This window comes from Scyliorhinus canicula, chromosome 17 (assembly GCF_902713615.1).
Source record: "Scyliorhinus canicula chromosome 17, sScyCan1.1, whole genome shotgun sequence".
NCBI lineage: Eukaryota > Metazoa > Chordata > Chondrichthyes > Carcharhiniformes > Scyliorhinidae > Scyliorhinus > Scyliorhinus canicula.
The window spans coordinates 128479393-128500090 of record NC_052162.1 but is presented as its reverse complement, the minus strand read 5'-3'; the positions used below and the strand labels follow the sequence as shown (position 1 = coordinate 128500090).

General features: G+C 53.8%; 1 protein-coding gene across 2 annotated transcripts in view; it reads left to right on the top strand.

Annotated features, from left to right (window-relative positions):
* LOC119952294 (tubulin polymerization-promoting protein family member 3-like) overlaps window positions 1–20698 on the top strand; it is a 39413-nt gene that overhangs the window by 8703 nt on the left and 10012 nt on the right. The window contains exon 1 of one of the 2 annotated variants that reach the window (XM_038775927.1): window positions 9804–9929. The exons of the other annotated variant lie outside the window; for it this stretch is intronic. The gene's annotated coding sequence lies outside the window, so the exon portion shown is untranslated. Of the gene's footprint in view, window positions 1–9803; window positions 9930–20698 lie in introns of those variants that run through there. 2 annotated transcript variants of the gene reach the window in all.

Genomic DNA, 20698 nt, shown 5'->3' with positions numbered 1-20698 from the left:
ACAGATTTGTAAAGCATGATTCCCCCTTCATATATCCATGCTGACTCTGGCTGATCCTGCTTCTGCTTTCTAAATGTTCCGCTATAAAGTCCTTGATAATGGATTCAAGGATTTTCCCCACTACCGATGTTAGGCTTACTGGTCTATAATTCCCTGCTTTTTCTCTACCTCCCTTTTTGAATATGGGAGTGACATGAGCTACCCTCCAATCTGCGGGGATAGTTCCAGAGTCTGGAGAATCCCGGATGATGACCACTAATGCATCCACTATTTCCAGAGATACCTCCTTAAGCACTCTGGGATGTAGATTATCAGGCTCTGGGGATTTATCTGCCTTCAATCCCATCAATTTTACCAGCACCATTTCTTTATTAATATTGACTTCCCTCAGTGTTTGATGGGGACAGTGTAGAGGGAGCTTTACTCTGTATCTAACCCTGTGCTGTACCTGTCCTGGGAGTGTTTGATGGGGACAGTGTAGAGGGAGCTTTACTCTGTATCTAACCCTGTGCTGTCCCTGTCCTGGGAGTGTTTGATGGGGACAGTGTAGAGGGAGCTTTACTCTGTATCTAACCCCGTGCTGTACCTGTCCTGGGAGTATTTGATGAGGACAGTGTAGAGGGAGCTTTACTCTGTATCTAACCCCGTGCTGTCCCTGTCCTGGGAGTGTTTGATGGGGACAGTGTAGAGGGAGCTTTACTCTGTATCTAACCCCGTGCTGTACCTGTCCTGGGAGTATTTGATGAGGACAGTGTAGAGGGAGCTTTACTCTGTATCTAACCCAGTGCTGTACCTGTCCTAGGAGTATTTGATGAGGACAGTGTAGAGGGAGCTTTACTCTGTATCTAACCCCGTGCTGTACCTGTCCTGGGAGTGTTTGATGGGGACAGTGTAGAGAGAGCTTTACTCTGTATCTAACCCCGTGCTGTCCTTGTCCTGGGAGTATTTGATGAGGACAGTGTAGAGGGAGCTTTACTCTGTATCTAACCCCGTGCTGTACCTGTCCTGGGAGTGTTTGATGGGGACAGTGTAGAGGGAGTTTTACTCTGTATCTAACCCCGTGCTGTACCTGTCCTGGGAGTGTTTGATGGGGACAGTGTAGAGGGAGTTTTACTCTGTATCTAACCCCGTGCTGTACCTGTCCTGGGAGTGTTTGATGGGGACAGTGTAGAGGGAGCTTTACTCTGTATCTAACCCCGTGCTGTCCCTGTCCTGGGAGTGTTTGATGGGGACAGTGTAGAGGGAGCTTTACTCTGTATCTAACCCCGTGCTGTACCTGTCCTGGGAGTGTTTGATGGGGACAGTATAGAGGGAGTTTTACTCTGTATCTAACCCGTGCTGTACCTGTCCTGGGAGTGTTTGATGGGGACAGTGTAGAGGGAGCTTTACTCTGTATCTAACCCCGTGCTGTCCCTGTCCTGGGAGTGTTTGATGGGGACAGTGTAGAGGGAGCTTTACTCTGTATCTAACCCCGTGCTGTACCTGTCCTGGGAATGTTTGATGGGGACAGTGTAGAGGGAGCTTTACTCTGTATCTAACCCCGTGCTGTCCCTGTCCTGGGAGTGTTTGATGGGGACAGTGTAGAGGGAGCTTTACTCTGTATCTAACCCCGTGCTGTACCTGTCCTGGGAATGTTTGATGGGGACAGTGTAGAGGGAGCTTTACTCTGTATCTAACCCCATGCTGTACCTGTCCTGGGAGTGTTTGATGGGGACAGTGTAGAGGGAGCTTTACTCTGTATCTAACCCCGTGCTGTACCTGTCCTGGGAGTGTTTGATGGGGACAGTGTAGAGGGAGCTTTACTCTGTATCTAACCCCGTGCTGTCCCTGTCCTGGGAGTGTTTGATGGGGACAGTGTAGAGGGAGCTTTACTCTGTATCTAACTGTCAGTCTCTATTTTGCTTCCCAAAGCACCTTACCTCGCATTCAGTGCCACACCCTCTCCTGCTGGGCATCTCTCATTACCTGACATACATTTTCTCCTTTCTCTCTCTCTCGCTCTGTCTTGTCCTTTCTCACTCTCTCTCTCTCTGTCTTGTCCTTTCTCTCTCTCTCTCTGTCTTGTCCTTTCTCTCTCTCTCCATCTTGTCCTTTCTCTCTCTCTTCTCCTTTCTCTCTCTCTCTCTCTCTCTCTCTCTCTTTGTCTTGTCCTTTCTCTCTCTCTGTCTTGTCCTTTTTCTCTCTTGCTCTGTCTTGTCCTTTCTCTCTCTCTCTCTGTCTTGTCCTTTCTCTCTCTCTGTCTTGTCCTTTCTCACTCTCTCTGTCTTGCCCTTTCTCTCTCTCCCTCTGTCTTGTCCTTTCTCTCTCTCTCTGTCTTGTCCTTTCTCTCTCTCTCTCTGTCTTGTCCTTTCTCTCTCTTGTCCTTTCTCTCTCTCTGTCTTGTCCTTTCTCTCATTCTCTCTGTCTTGTCCTTTCTCTCTCTCTCTCTGTCTTGTCCTTTCTCTCTCTCTCTCTGTCTTGTCCTTTCTCTCTCTCTCTCTGTCTTGTCCTTTCTCTCTCTCTCTCTGTCTTGTCCTTTCTCTCTCTCTCTCTGTCTTGTCCTTTCTCTCTCTCTCTCTGTCTTGTCCTTTCTCTCTCTCGGTCTTGTCCTTTCTCACTCTCTCTGTCTTGTCCTTTCTCTCTCTCTCTCTGTCTTGTCCTTTCTCTCTCTCTGTCTTGTCCTTTCTCTCTCTCTGTCTTGTCCTTTCTCTCTCTCTCTCTGTTTTTTCCTTTCTCTCTCTCTGTTTTGTCCTTTCTGTCTCTCTATGTCTTGACCTTCCTCTCTCTCTCTCTGTCCTAACCTTTCTCTCTCTCCGTCTTGACCTTTCTCTCTCTGTTGTTTTTTTTCTTCCTCTCGCCCTTTCTCAGTCTCCTGCTCCTCCTGCCATTCTCGATGACCCCAGTGAATGAGATAAGGGTGAAATTTTAGTCTAACCCTGCCCTACCCTACCCAGCCTCGGGCGAGGTGCTTCCAGTGAACTGCTGACAGGCGGGTTTTGCTGTCGCCGTTGCCCCGGCAACAATTCAAACACACAGCACAACACCAGGGTGCCAGTTCCCCCTGAACCACAAGAGGAAAAACAAGAACTGAGAAAGAAATAGCGAACATTGAGAGGAGGCAGGAGTTCCCTGGCGAAGGGGGCTGGGCAATCAGCGACCGACCCAGCAATTGGGAGCGCACATGGAGGCCTGTTCTCTTCCAGACAATTGAAAGTCGCGTCACAAAGGCTGAGGCCTCGTCACTCCAGTCTGGAAGATTAGGATTAGGAGCAGGCCATTCGGCCCATCGAGCCTGTTCTCGCCTTCAATGGGATCGCGGCTGATCTGCACGTGGGCCTCAAGTCCCCTTTTCTGCTAGTTGCCCCCCCCCCCCCCCCCCCTCTCTAACTCGGGCCTTGAATATATTCGGTGACCCGCAGCCTCCGCTGCTTCTCTGGGGGAGAGGATTCCACAGACCGACCTCCCTCTGAGAGAAGAAATTCCACCTCATCCCCGTCTTCAAATGGGAGACCCCCCTCCTTTTTAAACCCAGCACCTCCTCCTGTACTAAATCCTCCCCCACCGCCCACACGAGGGGGGAAACATCCTCTCAGCATCCACTCTGTCAAACCCCCCCCCCCTCAGAATCTGATCTGTTTCAATAAGATCTCCTCTGGTTCTTTCTAAACTCCAATGGGTACAGGCCCCGACCGGCCCAACCTTTCCTCATCGGACAAACCCCCTTCATCCCGGGAATCGGCCACGCGAACCTTCTCTGAACGGCCTCCGATGTCGGTACGTCCCTCCTCAGGTAAGGAGACCAGAACTGTATCCAGTACCCCGGGTGCAGCCTAACCAAGGCCCCATACGGTTGTAGCCAGACCTCCCTAACTTTAAAACTTCATTCTCCCCACCCTTTGCAATAAAGGCTGTGGTAGTCATCACTGTTTGTATAATACGTATATGAGGTGTATTACGGTAAAGCCCCTGTACTACAGGTACGGGGGTAGATCCCTGCCTGCTGGCTCCGCCCAGTAGACGGAGTATAAATGTGCGGGCTCTCCGAGCTGTAGCCATTCCGGTAGCAGCTGTGGGAGGCTCCACATCTCTGCTTAATAAAGCCTCGATTACTCTCTACTCTCGTCTCGTCGGAATTGATAGTGCATCAAAGGCCAACGCTCCATTTGCCTTCCTAATGGCTTGCTGTACCTGCGTGCTGACCTATTTGTGATTCATGTACAAGGGCACCCAGATCCCTCTGTGCCGCAGCGTTCTGCAGTCCCCCTCCATTTCAGCAATAAGCTGCTTTTCTATTCTTGCTGGGCCAAAGTGAATCGTCTCCTCACATTTTCCCCCTATTCTGCTCCATCTGCCAAATTGCAGCCCGTTCACTGTCTATTTCACTTCGCCGTCTCTTCCTACTTTCCTCGCAACTTGCTTCCCCGCCTATCTTTGCTGCGTCGGGAAATTCCAACTCCAGGACGCTCGGCCCCATTGTCCAGGTCATGGGCCAGAATATTGAAGTCACGTGAAACGGGTCGGGAAGTGGGGTGGGGGGATTGGGAGCAGGCGGGGGGGGGGGGGGGGGGGGGGGGGGGTGGAGGAATAATTGACCAAAGGCCTTTTACGTTTTCGCACCAATCCGGATCTGCTGTGGGATGAACTGTCGTCCGGGGTGGACAGGCCATTAATACATGTTGTGCTGATCCTGGCCTCTGGGCAAGGCCGAGGCCTGAGACTGGCACCCAATGATGTGACCATCAATTCACGCAAGTCAGAGAGTTGAAGTGAACAGTGGCTTTAATCGACTAGAACAGTGCCTGCCTGCGACTGCTCTGGAAGTGAGAGCCGCCTACAGGGCAGCTGCTCTTTATACCTCCCCTCAAGGGGGCGGAGCCCACAAAGGCACCAATCTGATACATTCTGTATAATACAGTACAATGGTCCATAGGTGGATCCCAAATGGGCAACAGCGTAATACAGTGTAATACATGGTGAATGGTTAGTACAATACGTTCACCACATTCACCCCCTGTTAAAAAAATTGAAGTCCAGCGGGGGTGAAGTGCTCACAGGTTCAGTCTGTCCGGCGCCCTGATCGTGCGCTGCGATCGCCGGAGCTCTTGGACGTATTGTACTAACCATTCACCACCCCCGACCTCAAGCGTCACGTTTGCCTCACGCTCCCCTCGACCAGACGGTCACAGGCTCGCGTTCCCCCCTCCCCACAAAGCCGTCCAGAGACCGAAGCCCCCTTCCCTGATCCTGGGCAGGGAGTGCCGCACAGTCGGATGTGCCGTGCTGCCTTGCGGATGAGAAGTTAAAATCAGGAGAGTCCCCCCCCCCCCCCCCTACTTGTCTGCCCGCTTGCACGGGTGCGAGAGATCTCATAGCCTCCCCCCCAAAACCCTTTTGATTGGGACCCACAGGCCCCGCACATTCCAGGTGGCCACCCCTGTTGAGGGTCTCTCACCTTACCCCCCCCAACCTCGAATCAGCCATTACCACCACGATAGGCCAGGGCTTCACCGATGATTCCCAGGTCACAGGCCCACCTAAGATGGCGACCTGCCCCACCCAAATGGTCACTGTTAACTCCCCTCCCCTCAGTGTTGGCAGACAGCCTGCCGCCTCCACTAATTCCCCCCCCCCCCCCCCACTGCCCCCAACCTTCTAGACTTATTGAGCCTAACCTAACTGGCCCAACAAGTCGCAGCCCCACCTGCCCCAATTGACTTCCGTTACGTGACTCTGGGCTTTGCTGGGTAGACCACCCCAAATCGCCCCACTCCTTGATTGTACAGGACCATTTTCACCTGAGTACCGGCCGCCCGCCGTCTCGCCCGCTCATTGCCAATGTCCTGGTAAAGTCTCACCATGTTACCGTCCCAATCAATGCCCTCCCATTTCTTGGTCCACTACAAGACCTGTTCCTTCCCTTGGGAATTATGGAACCGAATGATCACCGCACATGGTGACTCATTCGGTCTTGGCTTCTGCCTCAAGGCCCGGTTCTCCCTGTCCAGTTCCGGGCCGGATTCTCCGTTGCCTGACGGCGTAGTCGGCGATTGGGCGGAGAATCGACTCCGACGCCCAAATCGGTGCCAGCGCCCGGTTTGACACCGGCCAGCCACGCTCCGCCCCCACCCCCCCCCCCCCCCCCCCCCCCCCCGTAAATTGAGTCATCGCGTCGCGCACCGTCATCATCGACAGGCCCTCCCGCGATGCTCCGCCCCCCCCCCCCCCCCCCCCGACGGCGGGGGACCCAGCGTGGTGGCTGCGGACTGTGTCCAGCGCCCCCACGCTCGGCCGTGATCCGTGCCGCTGGCCGGGGAGTTTCACCCCGCGCCACTGCGAGCCCATCACCAGTCCTAGACTCGGTGAGGGGACGGCGCCCATTTTACAGCTTACACCACTCGCGAATTCTCCGTTCGAGCCGGCACTTAGTCGCTGAAGCAGAGAACCCACCCCCTCATCTCCGCCCACCAGCTAAAAAAAATAACTTTGCAGAGAAGTCTTGAGCAATCGACTCCCTCTGGCACACCCAGATTCCAAACCCAGCACTCTCAGGTTCATACGCCTCCACCTGTTCTCCGTGTCATCTCGTTTTGCCTTGAGGCCCCCGGGTTTCTGCCGCTGACAAACGCCACTTCAGCTTCCAGAGGCGTGAGCCGGGGCTCGGGCTGAGACGGGGCCTCCTCCACGCCTGCCAACCTCTCAGCCTGCTCGCCCACCGCCTCAGCCGTCTTGCCGAGCTGCTCCCCGAACAGGCCCAAGCCTCCTCCGGCTTGGCTTTAAATTCCTTGGCCTTGCCTCTTGAATCGCTCGTCCATCTCCCACCCAACGTCCCCAGTTCCTTCGCCATCACCCCCCCCCCCCCCCCACCCCCCGCCATCATATCCACGTTGATGGGCGCGGCCACTTCCCCCATCACCTTTGCCCACGCCTCAGTCGGGCTCAGTGCTGGCGATTTCCCTGCTCTGCCTCTCTGCCACGTCGGCCTCGTCGACCCCCAACAGAACTCCACTTAGGCTGTCGGACCATCGGATTAGAGCTGCTCAGGAAATAGGGACAAATACGGCTGTTATATGCCTCACCGGAGGTCCCCACAACTGCACATCTAAATATTTCTTTTCTTTTTTTAAAATAATTTTTATTCAAGTTTTTTTATAAATATTTCTTAAATGTTGTGAGGGTTGCCGCCTCCACCTCCCTTTCAGGCAGCGAGTTCCTGACTCCCACCACCCTCTGGGTAAAATGGTTTTTCCTGACATCCCCTCTAAACCTTCTACCCCTTTGTCTCTGTCCATCTGTCTTTCTATCTATCTGGCTCTCTCTCTCTCTTTCCCTCACTCTCTTTCTCTCTATGCTTCTCTCTATCTGACTCTCTTTCTGTGCTTATCTCTCTGTCTCTCTGCATCCCTCTCTCTATCTTTCTCTTTATCTGGTTCTCTCCCTCTCTCCTAGCCTGTCTCTCTGTGGTGGTATGATTAGCATAGCTGCCTGCCATTGGTGCAGAACACCGGCTTACCATTGGCCCTGGTCGGTCATGTGCCTCTCGACTGGTTGGTTGAGACCAGTCATGTGACGGCTCTCCGATTGGTCGAGAGGCTGAGTTAACCCCGCCTCCAGGGCAGGGTATAAATACCCAGTACTCCCGGCGGTCGTCCTTATACTGTAATCGACCGCAGGGCTAACATCTAGCTGATTAAAGCCATACTTTTGTCCAGCAACTCGTCTCGCGTTCAATTGATGGTACATCACTCTCCATCTCTCTCTCTCTCTCTGTTTTGTCTCTCTCTCTCTCTTTCTCCTCTCTCTCATTCTCTCTGTGCCTGTCTCTCTCTTTCTCTCTCTCTCTTTCTTTGTCTATCTCTCTCTCTCTCTCTCTGTGCCTCTCTTACTATGTCTTTCTGTCTCCCTCTGTCTTTATCTCTCTCTCTGTCGCTCTGTCTCTCTCTCTCTCGGTGTCTCTCTCTATCTCTCTCCCTCCATGCCTGTCTCTCCCTCACTCTCTTTGTCTCTCTCTCTGTCTCTCTTCTCTGTTTTTCTCTCTCTGTCTCTCGCTCTCTCTCTGGGCGCGATTGAATGGTCACGCTGCACACCCGAAGCGTGGCCAACGTACGCCAGGAAACCCCGCTCCCGGGATTCACCCGGCTCGCAACCCCTCGCCAGATCATACGTGATCTCCTGAGACGTGGGCGGGATCATCTTTACCAAATCTCTATACTCATAGAATTTACAGTGCAGAAGGAGGCCATTCGGCCCATCGAGTCTGCACCGGCTCTTGGAAAGAGCACCCTACCCAAGCCCACACCTCCACCCTATCCCCATAACCCAGTAACCCCACCCAACACTAAGGGCAATTTTGTGCACTAAGGGCAATTTATCATGGCCAACCCACCTACCCTGCACATCTTTGGACAGTGGGAGGAAACCGGAGCACCCGGAGGAAACCCACGCACACACGGGGAGGACGTGCAGACTCCGCACAGACAGTGACCCAAGCCGGGAATCGAACCTGGAGCTGTGAAGCAATTGTGCTATCCACAATGCTGCCCAGAATTAGAGCGGGACAGCTAGTCTCACTTTAATGAGCAGATTCCCGAGGTATTCCCGAGGCTTTGGGATATATTCTCTTTGCCTCGGAGACCTTGGGCGAGCTTTGTTCAGCGTCAATCCCGCCCCGCCGGAGAATCCCGGCCCTGGTCTCCACAAACGGGGACCAGACGGAGCAGCACTTGTGGGGGCCTCCCAAGGGGATCGGAGACCCCGAGGTGCATGCACTTTGGGCAGGGTAGCCCTGCTGTTGCAGAGGTGGCACTGGCAGCAGCACTGCCAGGTTGGAACGGGCAAGGTGCAAAGCTCCCATTTGTGATGTCAGTGTAATTCCCATAATGCTGCACTGCGAGCGGAGTGCACAAAATGGCCGCCTCAGCCACACGTTCCCCGTCAAGGCCCCTGATCAAATGCGAGTCGCGTTTTATAGCCTTGTGTTTCTCTGCGCAGCGAGGGCCGGGAAACACACGGCAAAATGCATTTGTTTGGTTCCCTTTTAGTAAAATTGCGCCGTCTGTCTATCTTTCTCTCTCCCCCCCCCCCTTCCCACCCCCCTCTCTGCACACATGGGGCTGGAGCTAATGCCCCCCCCACCCCCCCCCACCTCCCACCTCATCGAAGAGTATTTGAAGGTGGGCGGGGATTATTGTTAAACGCAGTGCCTGGCCTTCCCACCCTATCCTGTCCGCCCGTGCCTCGTCTCCCATTTTAGCAGTTGAGGTGCCAGGAAGTCAGTTCGGCTGCCTGCCCCGAGGCCTCATCCTGCCCCGAGGCCTCATCCTGCCCCGGGGCCTCATCCCGCCCCCGTCACCCGGTGTCTGGCAGCTTTAACCACACGGGCTGATATCAGGCAAGATTGAGGGGAGGCCGGGGGTGGGGGGAGCGGGGGGGGGGGGGGGGGAGCGGGGGGGGGGGCCTTTGACTGTGCCCTCCGCCCTTTGGTCATACTCCCAGTTTAACCTTCCCTCCGCGCCCCCACCCCCACCCCGGCCATCACCCGGCTTCTCAAACCCAGCCACCCATTCACCCCCCCCCCCGCCCCCCCCCCCCCCCCCCCCCCCCCCCCCAGGTCAGTCCGGCCTACACAACTTCCTCTTCACCTGAGACCAGCCGTGCAGTCCCGGCGGTGGCCACCGATCGATCGTGGCGCTGGTGGGACGACAGAGCCGTGGGCCCATCTGAGGCGGGATTTCCTGCCCAGATGTGGGGGAGGGGCGATGTGGTGGTGGGTGGGGGGGGTGTGCGGTGGGGGTGAGGAAGGAAAGACGCTTTCCAAGTGGAGGTGGTTTCCAACTGGAGATGGCAGGAAGCAGACGCTTTCGTGAATAAACCTGCCCGGAAGAGTCTTGCCGCCTAGTTTGATACCCGATAGAAATAACAAGGGGCTGCTTAATGACCAAGGAAGCCGGGAGGTAGGAAGGACAAAGATTTATTTTACTTTGAACATCAAGTTTTCCGCTGCAGTAACTATCTGCAATCGCAGTTCCCCCAAGGGGCAACCAGGGCCCCGATCCCTGCTCAGACCAGCTCTTGCGCTCGAAGCCCCAGCTGAGTGGGCCACTGCCCGCCATCTGGAAAGCTCGTACCTCCCCGGGCCCAACAGGGAGATCGATAATGGTTTTCCTCTTGGGCCTCGTGGGGGAGGGGGGGTTATGACGTAGACACATGACAGATGACATTTAACGCTGAAGTGACACATCTTGGGCAGCACGATGGCACAGCGGTCAACACTGCGGCCTCACAGCGCCAGGAACCCGGGTTCAATTCCGGCCTTGGGTGACTGCCTGTGCGGAGTCTGCACGTTCACCCCCCGTGTCTGCGTGGGTTTCCTCCGGGTGCTCCGGTTTCCTCCCACAAGTCCAAAGGTGATTAGGTGGATTGGCCACGATAAACTGCCCCTCAGTGTCCAAAGATAGGCAGGTTAAGGTGGGGTTATGGGGATCGGGCGGGGAGTGGGCCGAGGTAGGGTGCTCTCTCAGAGGGTCGGTGCAGACTCGATGGGCCGAATGGCCTCCTTCTGCACAGTGGGCATTCTATTATGAGGAAGGAGGTAAGGCAGAATAACCAAAATGGGCACTATCTTAAAGAGAGTGGCATCGGTGCACATTTTTGCAGGCGGCAGGCCTAGTTGCGAAGGCTGTTAAATAAGCACACGGGCACCCCTCGCAGAAACGCGGAACGGTCAAGGCGCAGGCGGCCATTGGGCGTATCGTGACCCCACTGGCCTTGGCTTTGAAAAGTCCGGTCGGACCCTCAGCTGGAGAATAGTGTTCGATTCTGGGCGCCAGGCATCAGGAAAGATGCCAAGGCCTGTATCTGTAATTCACTTGATGAAGACATGGGCGTCACTGGCCGGGTCCAGCATTTGTTGCCCGTCCCTAATTGCCCCTTGAGAAGGTGGTGGGTGAGCCGCCATCTTGAACCGGCTGCAGTCCCTGTGTGGTGTGGGTAACACCCACAGTGCTGTCAGGGAGGGAGGGCCAGGATTGTGACCCAGCGACAGTGAAGGAATATATTTCCCAGTCAGGATGGTGAGTGTGGGGCTCGGAGGGGGGGAACTTGCAGGTGGTGGAGTTCCCCATGTGTCTGCTGCCCCCTTGTCCTTCTAGATGGTAGAGGTGGTGGGTTTGGAAGGTGCTGTTGAAGGAGCCTTGGTGAGTGGCTGCGGTGCATCTTGTAGATGGTACACACACTGCTGCCGCTGTGCGTCGGTGGTGGAGGGAGTGAATGTTTGTGGATGGGGTGCCGATCAAAGCGGGGCTGCTTTGTCCTGGATGGTGTCGAGCTTCTCGAGTGTTGTCGGAGCCGCACTCATCCAGGCAAGTGGAGAGTATCCCATCGCACTCCTGACTTGTGCCTTGTAGATGGTGGACAGGCTTTGGGGGGAGTCAGGAGGTGAGTTACTCACCACAGGATTCCCAGCCTCTGACCTGTGCTTGTAGCCATAGTATGTATGACTGGTCCAGTTCAGTTTCTGCTCAATGGGAACCCCCAAAATGTTGATATTGGGGCATTCGGTGATGGTAATGCCATTGAATGTCAAGGGGGTGAGGGTTAGATTCTGCCATGTGGGAGATGGTCATTGCCTGGCACTAATGTTGCTTGTCACTTGTCAGGCCCAAGGATCTTGGGGGCCCTTCTCTCACGCCTTGGGTCAGGGATTGGAGGGTACCTGGTGGCCTGTTTCCCACAGCGACCCACATTGCACAGAATACCAAAGTCAAAGGGGGGGTGGCTGGATAACCTACACCTCAGTGGTAACAGCTAAAAGGGAACAATTCTCTCTTGTCTGATACCCTACTGCCTCACCCTGAACTCTCTTCGGGTGTCATTGAACTCAAGGCAAATCAGACGATCAACCGAACCGGCACATCTTTGGACTGATGTACAGGAACAACTTGCTTCCCCTGGTGAAGGTGGTCAGTTACCAAGGGGGCATAGGTATGAGGTGATTGGTCAAAGAAGCAAAGGTTAAAACAAAGGATTAAAACAAACTTGAATTCGAACAAAGAATTAACCACAAACCATGAGCCACCATCAAAGAAATTGCTTCACAATTATCAGTTAAACCATTCTAAAATAAAAGGCAAAACTTGAACTTAATGGGCGGGATTCTGTGATCCTCAGGCTCAGTGTTGACGCCGTCGGAAACGCCGTCGCGTTTCTCGATGGCGTCAACACGGCCTCAGGATCAGCAACCCTGGCCCCTACAGGGGGTCAGCACTGGGCTGGAGCGTCCCATGACGCTCCAGCTGCTGATCCCGGCGTCAAGTGGGCGCCGCGGGGTCCGCGCACGCGCAATGGCACCGGCGCCAACGTGCGCATGCGCAGTGGCTCCCTTCTCCGCGCCGGCTCTGTCGCAACATGGCGTAGGGCTGAAGGGGCGGTGCGGAAGAAAGGAGGCCCCCAGCCCGAGACGCCGGCCCGCCGATCGGTGGGCCCCGATGGCGGGCCAGGCCACAACGGAGGACCCCCCCGCCCGCGGTCGATCCCCCCCCTCCCCCCCCCAACCCCACAGGGGGGACCCTTCCACCCGAGGTCCCGCCGACTGGGAACAGATTAGAACGGCATCAGCAGGACTTGAGATTTTGTAACGGCCGCTCTGCCCATCCCGGGCCGAGAATCCCGGCCCCTGACCGGTGCCGCACCGACCACGCCAGCGCCAATGGCACCGATTCTCCACTTTGGGGAGAAGCGCGTCGGGGTGGCGTGGCGCGGTTTGTGCCGGCCGTGGGGGTCTCCGGCCCGGCCCTGGACTGAGATAATCCCGCTCACTATCTATACCTGCCACTATATTCCAATCGAGTAATCCAGTACAGTTCAAGTGCCACTTATAAATATAGTTAACGAAACAGGTTTACTTCCTTATCCCCGCAAACCTTTGGAGAGAGAGAGAGACCCTTTCAAAAAGCAGATCCAGTCCTCTTCTGTCTTGTCAGACCCTTCTGCTCAACCTAACAGAATTTGCCAAAACTACAGACAGACCTGGCTCCTCCCATAGGTTTTCCCATCTGTAATAATAATAATCTGTATTGACACAAGTCGGCTCACATTAACGCTGCAATGAAGTTACTGTGGAAAGCCCCTAGTCGCCACATTCTGGCGCCTGTCCGGGTCACAGGGAGAATTCAGAATGTCCAATTCACCCAACAGAATTTGCCAAAACTACAGACAGACCTGGCTCCTCCCATAGGTTTTCCCATCTGTAATAATAATTATTATTTTCGGGACTTGTGGGAGGAAACCGGAGCACCCGGAGGAAACCCACACAGACACGGGGAGAATGTGCAGACTCCGTATGGACAGTGACCCAAGCTGAGAATCGAACCTGGGACCCAGGCGCTGTGAAGCAGCAGTGCTAACCACTGTGCTACCGTGCTGCCCCAACTAAGATGTCCCATGACCTGTTTTAGCTGGGATTTGGACACCCCTCCCTTATAAATGATCTCAACCCCAGGATGCCTTAAACAATCAAAAAAAAATGTCCCATTAACCTCCTCTCTGTAAACAAGTAAATGGTCAGAAACCATGGTGACCACAACCCTCTCCAAGTGAAGAATTCTCATTAGCTCAGTCCCAAAATGATTGCCTCCTTATCCCGAGACTGTGCCCCCCCCCCCCCCCCCCCCCCCCCCCCCCCCCCCCCCCCCACCCCCCACAGAATCACAGAAAGAAATACAGTGCGTTAAAGGCCCTTCGGCCCATCGAGTCTGCACCGCCACATGAAAGGCATCTCATTTGCCAATCCTAATCCCATTTGCCTGCACTGGGCCCATAGCCTCGAATGTTAAGACAAGTGCTCATCCAGGTACTGTCCAAAGGCTGTGAGGCATCCCACCTCTACCACCCCCCCCAGTCAGTGCATTCCAGACCGTCACCACCCTCTGGGGAAAAACGTTTTTCCTCAAATCTCCCTAAACCTCCTACCCCTCACCTTGAACTTGTGTCCCCTGGTAACTGGCCCTACAACGAAGGGGAACCGCTGTTCCCTATCCACCCTGTCTATTCTCCTCGTAATCTTGTACCCCTCGATCAGGTCACCCCTCCATCTTCTCTGCTCCAGCAAAAACAACCCATGCCTATCCAACCTCTCTTCATAACTTAAATGTTCCATCCTGGTGAATCTCCTCTGGACCCACTCCAGTTCCATCACATCCTTCCTATAATGTGGTGACCAGAACTGCACACAGTACCCCAGCTGCGGCCTCACCAAAGTTCTATACAACTCCAACTTAACCTCCCTGCTTCTGTAATCTATGCTTCATTTGGTAAAGGCAAATGTCCCCTCTGCCTTCAGAGATTGATAGACAAACACGCCCAAGATCCCTCTGTTACTCACATTTCCCAGTGTCAGGCCATTCGCTGAATATCTCCTTGTCAAATTGCTCCTCTCAAAGTGCATCACCTCACACTTTTCAGGGTTAAACTCCATCTGCCACTTATCCGTCTATATCCTCCTGTAACTCAAGACTCTCACTGTTAACCACCCGGCCAATCTTTGCGTCATCCACAAATTTACTGATCCTCCTCCCCACATCGTCATCAAAGTAATTTATATAAATGACAAACAATAGGGGGGCCCCAGCACAGATTCCTGAGGTACGCTGCTGGACACTGGCTTCCAGTCACTAAATCAGCCGTCTGTTATCACCCTCTGTCTCCCACAGCTCAGCCAGCTTCGAATCCACTTTATCAAGTACCCCTGCACCCCATGTGTATTTGCCTGCTTTCTCAGTCTCCCACGTCTTTCATTAGAACATAGAACATAGAACAGTACAGCACAGAACAGGCCCTTCGGCCCTCAATGTTGTGCCGGGCCATGATCACCCTACTCAAACTCACGTATCCACCCTATACCCGTAACCCAACAACCCCCCCCCCAACCTTACTTTTATTAGGACACTACGGGCAATTTAGCATGGCCAATCCACCTAACCCGCACATCTTTAGACTGTGGGAGGAAACCGGAGCACCCGGAGGAAACCCACGCACACAGGGGGAGGACGTGCAGACTCCACACAGACAGTGACCCAGCCGGGAATCGAACCTGTACTCCGATCCCCTGTACTGTGATCCCGCTCCAGTTGCTAAGATACCGGATAGAAACCCCAATATTTTATTTTAATCTTGCAAAAGATAACTCGCCCCAGGTGTGATTCCGTGCGCAAATTTTCACAGTGACTTCATTGCAGTGTTAATGCAAGCCTACTTGAGACACGAATAAAGATTATTATTATTAAATAGGGATGTGGTATATTCAAACAAACTTTATTACCAACACTTTACCGTGGGCAGCACGGTAGCATTGTGGATAGCACAATTGCTTCACAGCTCCAGGGTCCCAGGTTCGATTCCGGCTTGGGTCACTGCCTGTGCGGAGTCTGCACGTTCTCCCCGTGTGTGCGTGGATTTCCTCCGAGTGCTCCGGTTTCCTCCCACAGTCCAAAGATGTGCAGGTTAGGTGGATTGGCCGTGATAAATTGCCCTTAGTGTCCAAAATTACCCTTAGTGTTGGGTGGGGATAGGGTGGAGGTGTGGACCTTGGGTGGGGTGCTCTTTCCAAGAGCCGGTGCAGACTCGATGGGCTGAATGGCCTCCTTCTGCACTGTAAATTCTGTGAACACAAAATGACTAACTTTAATATCATAAAGACAATGGTTAGAATTCAACGACCGTTACAATTCCCTTTTCCTGGGAGCAGTGAACCCCCGTCCGCGGATTTCCCATGGTCACAATGGGAAATCCACGGACGGGCTTCCGTGACCCTGAAAAAAGTGTTGACGCCGTCGGAAACGCCGCCGCATTTGCGCAGTGGCTTCCTTCAACCCGCTGGCCCCGACGCAACATGGCGCAGGGCTACAGGGGCCAGCGCGGAAGAAAGGAGGCCCCCAGCCAGAGAGGCCGGCCAGCCAATCGGTGGGCCCCGCTCGCGCCAGACCACATCGGAGCCCCCCCCCCCCTCCTGGGTCAGACCACCCCTCCCCCCACAGGCCGCCCCCCCTCCCGACCCTTCCACGCTGAGTTCCCGCCGGCTGAGAGCAGGTGAGCATGGCACCGGTGGGACTCGGCTTTTTTACGACGGCCGCTCGGCCCATCCCACCGAGAATCGGTGAGCCGGCCGCGTAGAGCGGTCCCCGACCAGCGCCGCGCCAGCCACACTGGCGCCAATGGTGCCGGTTCTCCGCGTGCCAGCGTCAGGGTGGCATGGCGCGAATCGTGCCGCTCGTGGCGATTCTCCGGCCCCGGCATTTGGCAGGTGGTGGGAATGGAGAGTTCCGCTGGCGGCCAGCGGGCACCGCCCAGGGAAACACAGCTGGCGGACCATAGAATCACGCTCAATGTCTCTAATTATCTACTCCCCCAGGGAACACTCTTTATACATGGGGAGGCAGTGGCATAGTGCTATTGTCGCTGGACTAGTAATCCAGTGTCCCAGGGTAATAATGCTCCGGAAACCAGGGTTCGAATCCCACCATGGTACATAGTAAAATTTTAATTCAGTAAAATCTAAATTAAAAGTCTAAAGATGACCATGAAACCATTGTCGAGTGTCGTAAAAGCCCATCTGGTTCACTAATGTCCTTTAGGGAAGGAAATCTGCCGTCTTTACCTGGTCTGGGCCTACATGTGACCCCAGACCCGCAGCAATGTGGCTGACCCTCAGGGATGGGCAGAAAATGCTGGCACAGCCAGCGACGCCCACTGCCCATGAACGAAAAAAAAAAAAAAAATCCCATTCGCCCAACGTTTACGATGCTTTAATTGCACATATGTCTAAAAAAAAAAAAGCCTCGCTGCCTTTCAAAACAGGATTTTTAAGAACGTGACTGCAGCAGTCGCGCACAAAACCAGGCTTTTAACCCTTACCGCACCAAATTGATATCATACCATCGATCTGAAATCCCTACATTCATCCCACCTGGCAATAAAGACCACCATGCCTCACTGACAACTCTTCTGCATGTGCACGTCCAGAGTGGAGAAAACGGAATGACTCCCTGCCCAGCTGGTACTTCACTGCATACAAAACCCTGGCTCGACCCCACTTGGAGCCATGTGGGCAGCTCTGGGCATCACACCTTATTTTGGCCTTTAAGAGGTCATAGGTTTGCAAAAATGATACAGGGGTTGAGTTACAAGGAGAGATTGCACAAATTGGCCACTTTCCGCCAGATTTTAGAAGGTTAGGGGGTCATCTGATCAAAGCATTTAAGATATTAACAGGGAACGGCAAGGTAAATAAAAATAAAATATTTCCATCGGTTGGAGATTCTAAAACCGGGGGCATTGTCTACAAATTAGAGCTAAATCGTTCAGCAGATGTTAGGATCAACTTCTTCATTCAAAGGGTGGTAGAGGTTTGGCACTCTCACCCACAAGCACGATACAGAGTAAAGCTCCCTCTACACTGTCCCCATCAAACACTCCCAGGACAGGTACAGCACGGGGTTAGATACAGAGTAAAGCTCCCTCTACACTGTCCCCATCAAACACTCCCAGGACAGGTACAGCACGGGGTTAGATACAGAGTAAAGCTCCCTCTACACTGTCCCCATCAAACACTCCCAGGGCAGGTACAGCACAGGGTTAGATACAGAGTAAAGCTCCCTCTACACTGTCCCCATCAAACACTCCCAGGACAGGTACAGCACGGGGTTAGATACAGAGTAAAGCTCCCTCTACACTGTCCCCATAAAACATTCCCAGGACAGGTGCAGCACGGGGTTAGATACAGAGTAAAGCTCCCTCTACACTATCCCCATCAAACACTCCCAGGACAGGTACAGCACGGGGTTAGATACAGAGTAAAGCTCCCTTTACACTGTCCCCATCAAACACTCCCAGGACAGGTACAGCACGGGGTTAGATACAGAGTTAAGCTCCCTCTACACTGTCCCCATCAAACACTCCCAGGACTGGTACAGAACGGGGTTAGATACAGAGTAAAGCTCCCTCTACACTGTCCCCATCAAACACCCCCAGGACTGGTACAGCACGGGGTTAGATACAGAGTAAAGCTCTCTCTACACTGTCCCCGTCAAACACTCCCAGGACATGTACAGCACGGGGTTAGATAGAGAGTAAAGCTCCCACTGCACTGCCCCCATCAAACACTCCCAGGACAGCTACAGCACGGGGTTAGATACAGAGTAAAGCTCCCTCTACACTGTCCCCATCAAACTCTCTCAGGACAGGTACAGCACGGGGTTAGATACAGAGTAAAGCTCTCTCTACACTGTCCCCATCAAACACTCCCAGGACAGGTACAGCACGGGGTTAGATACAGAGTAAAGCTCCCTCTGCACTGCCCCCATCAAACACTCCCAGGACAGGTACAGCACGGGGTTAGATACAGAGTAAAACTCCCTCTGCACTGCCCCCATCAAACACTCCCAGGACAGGTACAGCACAGGGTTAGATACAGAGTAAAGATCCCTCTACACTGTCCCCATCAAACACTCCCAGGACAGGTACAGCACGGGGTTAGATACAGAGTAAAGCTCCCTCTGCACTGCCCCCATCAAACTCTCCCAGGACAGGTACAGCACGGGGTTAGATACAGAGTAAAGCTCTCTCTACACTGTCCCCATCAAACTCTCCCAGGACAGGTACAGCACGGGGTTAGATACAGAGTAAAGCTCTCTCTACACTGTCCCCATCAAACACTCCCAGGACAGGTACAGCACGGGGTTAGATACAGAGTAAAGCTCCCTCTGCACTGCCCCCATCAAACACTCCCAGGACAGGTACAGCACGGGGTTAGGTACAGAGTAAAGCTCCCTCTACACTGCCCCCATCAAACACTCCCAGGACAGGTACAGCACAGGGTTAGATACAGAGTAAAGCTCCCTCTACACTGCACCCATCAAACACTCCCAGGACAGGTACAGCACGGGGTTAGATACAGAGTAAAGCTCCCTCTACACTGTCCCCATTAAACACTCCCAGGACAGGTACAGCACGGGGTTAGATACAGAGTAAAGCTCCTTCTACACAGTCCCCATCAAACACTCCCAGGACAGGTACAACACGGGGTTAGATACAGAGTAAAGCTCCCTCTACACTGTCCCCATCAAACACCCCCAGGACTGGTACAGCACGGGGTTAGATACAGAGTAAAGCTCTCTCTACACTGTCCCCATCAAACACTCCCAGGACATGTACAGCACAGGGTTAGATAGAGAGTAAAGCTCCCACTGCACTGCCCCCATCAAACACTCCCAGGACAGCTACAGCACGGGGTTAGATACAGAGTAAAGCTCCCTCTCCACTGCCCCCATCAAACACTCCCAGGACAGGTACAGCACGGGGTTAGATACAGAGTAAAGCTCCCTCTACACTGTCCCCATTAAACACTCCCAGGACAGGTACAGCACGGGGTTAGATACAGAGTAAAGCTCCTTCTACACAGTCCCCATCAAACACTCCCAGGACAGGTACAACACGGGGTTAGATACAGAGTAAAGCTCCCTCTACACTGTCCCCATCAAACACCCCCAGGACTGGTACAGCACGGGGTTAGCTACAGAGTAAAGCTCTCTCTACACTGTCCCCATCAAACAGTCCCAGGACATGTACAGCACGGGGTTAGATAGAGAGTAAAGCTCCCACTGCACTGCCCCCATCAAACACTCCCAGGACAGCTACAGCACGGGGTTAGATACAGAGTAAAGCTCCCTCTCCACTGCCCCCATCAAACACTCCCAGGACAGGTACAGCACGGGGTTAGATACAGAGTAAAGCTCTCTCTACACTGTCCCCATCAAACACTCCCAGGACAGGTACTGCACGGGGTTAGATACAGAGTAAAGCTCCCTCTACACTGTCTCCATCAAACACTCCCAGGACAGGTACAGCACGGGGTTAGATACAGAGTAAAGCTCCCTCTGCACTGTCCCCATCAAACACTCCCAGGACAGGTACAGCACGGGGTTAGATACAGAGTAAAGCTCCCTCTACACTGTCCCCATCAAACACTCCCAGGACAGGTACAGCACGGGGTTGGATACAGTGTAAAGCTCCCTCTACACTGTCTCCATCAAACACTCCCAGGACAGGTACAGCACGGGGTTAGATACAGAGTAAAGCTCCCTCTGCACTGTCCCCAGCAAACAATCCCAGGACAGGTACAGCACGGGGTTAGATACAGAGTAAAGCTCCCTCTACACTGTCTCCATCAAACACTCCCAGGACAGGTACAGCACGGGGTTAGATACAGAGTAAAGCTCCCTCTGCACTGTCCCCAGCAAACAATCCCAGGACAGGGACAGCACGGGGTTAGATACAGAGTAAAGCTCCCTCTACACTGTCCCCATCAAACACTCCCAGGGCAGGTACAGCACGGGGTTAGATACAGAGTAATGTTCCCTCTACACTGTGTCCATCAAACACTCCCAGGACAGGTACAGCACGGGGTTAGATACAGAGTAATGTTCCCTCTACACTGTGTCCATCAAACACTCCCAGGGCAGGTACAGCACGGGGTTAGATACAGAGTAATGTTCCCTCTCCACTGCCCCCATCAAACACTCCCAGGACAGGTACAGCACAGGGTTAGATACAGAGTAAAGCTCTCTCTACACTGTCCCCATCAAACACTCCCAGGACAGGTACTGCACGGGGTTAGATACAGAGTAAAGCTCCCTCTACACTGTCTCCATCAAACACTCCCAGGACAGGT